Source organism: Saccopteryx leptura, chromosome 2 (genome assembly GCF_036850995.1).
Source record: "Saccopteryx leptura isolate mSacLep1 chromosome 2, mSacLep1_pri_phased_curated, whole genome shotgun sequence".
NCBI lineage: Eukaryota > Metazoa > Chordata > Mammalia > Chiroptera > Emballonuridae > Saccopteryx > Saccopteryx leptura.
In genome coordinates, this window is record NC_089504.1 from 51,322,552 (window position 1) to 51,325,535 (window position 2,984).

General features: G+C 45.2%; 1 pseudogene; it reads left to right on the forward strand.

Annotated features, from left to right (window-relative positions):
• Nucleotides 1-252: 252 nt before the first annotated feature.
• On the forward strand, nt 253-2,762 carry LOC136392995 (serine/threonine-protein kinase tousled-like 2; annotated as a pseudogene).
• Nucleotides 2,763-2,984: the final 222 nt, after the last annotated feature.

The window sequence follows — 2,984 nt, forward strand, 5'->3', positions numbered from 1 at the left end:
GCCTTGTCCTTACTGAAGGCAATTTGGACGGTCAGGTGCCTGGCTCTGTAGGCAAGCCCAGGGATTCGCTGCCTCTGTGGCTCACCGCCCCTACCCACCCTCTGCTGGAGCCCTGTGCCCGCAGGGGGCTGCCCAGGGTGGGGTTGCTGCGCTCAGGAGAGACCCCGGCTCTGTCAGGCGCCTGCCTGGGGAAGAGCAAAGCAATCCACAGCCTGGTCGTGGAGCTGTGGTGACATCAGCAGAATGTTAGATATGATGGAAGAATTGTATAGCCTTCTAGACCCACAATGGCAGGAATTATTAGGGGCCAGGCTCACTGGAGTTGGTGTTAGTAAAGGGCTAATCGATAGCGAGTCTTTTCTCCAGAGCTTGTGCAGCAAGGGGTCCTTAAGTGAAGTGATAAAGAAGTAGGAACTACTGATTAAAAAGACCAGTGAAACCAGAAAAGAAAAGCTGAACTGTAGGAAGCTGGCCAAGGGAAAGGCACTCCTAGGGGTCACTTTGAGTTTGCTGGGGGAGGTGTGCCAGGAACCAGCCCTGGTAGCAATGTTCCACCAGTTGCACGATTCTTACTGCAACATTCCTTATTCCATCTCTTAGGGCGGCGAGTAGACCAGCCCCTCTGTGGTTTAAAATGGTTTAGACCAGTGGTCCCCAACCTTTTTTGGGCCATGGACTGGTTTAATGTCAGAAAATATTTTCACGGACCAGCCTTTAGGGTGGGACGGATAAATGTATCACGTGACCGAGACAAGTGTCAAGAGTGAGTCTTAGACAGATGTAACAGAGGGAATCTGGTCATTTTTTAAAAATAAAACATCGTTCAGACTTAAATATAAAGAAAACGGAAATAATGTAAGTTATTTATTCTTTCTCTGTGGAACAGTACCAAATGGCCCATGGACCACTACTGGTCTGCGGCCCGGGGGTTTGGGGACCACTGGCTTAGACACCGCACTGCAAAGGGGGAAGGAAGCCCCGGAGCAGGCTGCTCTGCCCCCCGATGTCAGAGATGCTAGCAAAACTCGGCTCCACACGGAGCAGCCCGCACAGAGGGGAGCTGGCTTCTGCCTCACCTTTGTTTCAGCTTGGCAAAATGGCCCCTCTTCTACAGGATCTGAGCATTCCCCCAGCTCCCAGAACCAGATCTCCATCCAGCTCGGACAGACCCAGTCGGACCTCACAGTAGAAAAAAATATCTTTGCTAGAAAACAGTGAGAATTCTAAATTACAGAAGAAGGAAAGAAGAGATGATTTGTCAAGAGCCAACGGTGATTTGAGGTGGCCGATCAATGAACAACAAAAGAGTCTAGAGAAATACAGAGAAGGATTAAATTGATGTGTGACAGTGAGCAAGAAACTACTTATAGAACAGTCAAAACAAGAAAAAATGGCATGTAGAGATCAGAGCACATAAGACCACTTTACCCCTGTCTGACATGGAGCCTCTTTTCTTGAACAATGAACAGATGGTTTGCCTTCCAGAACCTTCTGAAGCAACAGGAAAGGATAAATTCAGAGGGAAGAAATAGAAAGACAATGGAAAATGTTAGCAAAGCAGAAACCTCCTGCCATGGAATAGAGTCCTCCAGCAACCAATGAGCAGAAACGGGAAAAGCAAGACCAGCAGAGGTGAAAATGAAACGTTAACATGAGCAGAATACCACGAACAAGAAGAACACCTCTAACTCGGAGTAGGTTGTCATCTTAAAATGGAGGAAGCAGAGGTCCAAGCAGAGCTGGAAAGGCCAGAAAGGGTTAGAAATCAAAATATCAGGAACTAAAAAGGATATCTTATGAAGATAATTCACAATTTAAAGATCAACCAACGCTAAATGACAGATATTTGTTGTTACATCTTTTGGGTAGGGAAGGTTTCAGGGAAGTTTACAAGGCATTTGACCTAAAAGCACAAAGAAGCATAGCTGTAAAAATTCAGCAGTTAAATAAAGAATGGAGAGATGAATAAAAGGAGAATTACCACAAGCATGGTGTGTAGGGACTCCAGATTCACAAAGAACTAGATCATCCCAGAATAGGTAAGCTATACAATTACTATTCACTGGACACTGACTCGTTTTGTCCAGTATTAGGACACTATGAGGGAAATAGTCTGGACTTCTACCTGAACTACCACAAGTTAATGTCAGAAAAAGAGGCCAGATCAATTACGATGCAGATTGTAAATGCTTTAAAGTACTTAAATGAAATAAAACCTCCCATCATACACTATGACCTCAAACCAGTTAATATTCTTTTACTAAATGGTACAGCGTGTGAAGAGATAAAAATCACAGATTCTGGTCTTTCTAAGATCACGGATGATGATAGCTACAATTCAATGGATGGCATGCAGCTAATATCACAAGGTACTAGTACTTATTGGTGTTTACCACCAGAGTGTTTTGTGGTTGGGAAACAACCACCAAAGAGCTCAAATAAAGATCACACACAGTGGGAGTGATCTCCGGCCTTTGTCTTTAAGGAAGGAAGCCTTTTGGCCATAACCAGTTCCAGCAAGATAATCTACAAGAAAATACTATGATAAAGCTATTCAAGTGCCAAAGCCAATAGTGACACCTGAAGCAAAGGCATTTATTCAATGATGCTCGGCCTATTGAAAGAAAGACCGCATTGATGTCTGCAGCTGGCCTGTGACTGCCAACTTGCCTCACATCTGAAAGTCAGTCTCCACGAGGAGCCCTGCTAGAGCTACTATTGCATCAACTTCTGGGGTATCCAATAACAGTTCTTCACATTGAGACCCACTCTTAGGTCACCAGCTGTTCAACACACAAAGTGGACAAATGGCATTCAGCAGTGGGAATGGAATATGGCGAATCTAAGTGGATCTCATGAAACCTGTTCCAGGTGCTTTTCTTGCTTTTTTCCCCATCCATACAACATGACAGCATTCTCACAGAGGAGAAACCCTGGGTACCGCTGGCCAAGACTCATAAAGAAAGACCCTGCCCGAGGTTCCG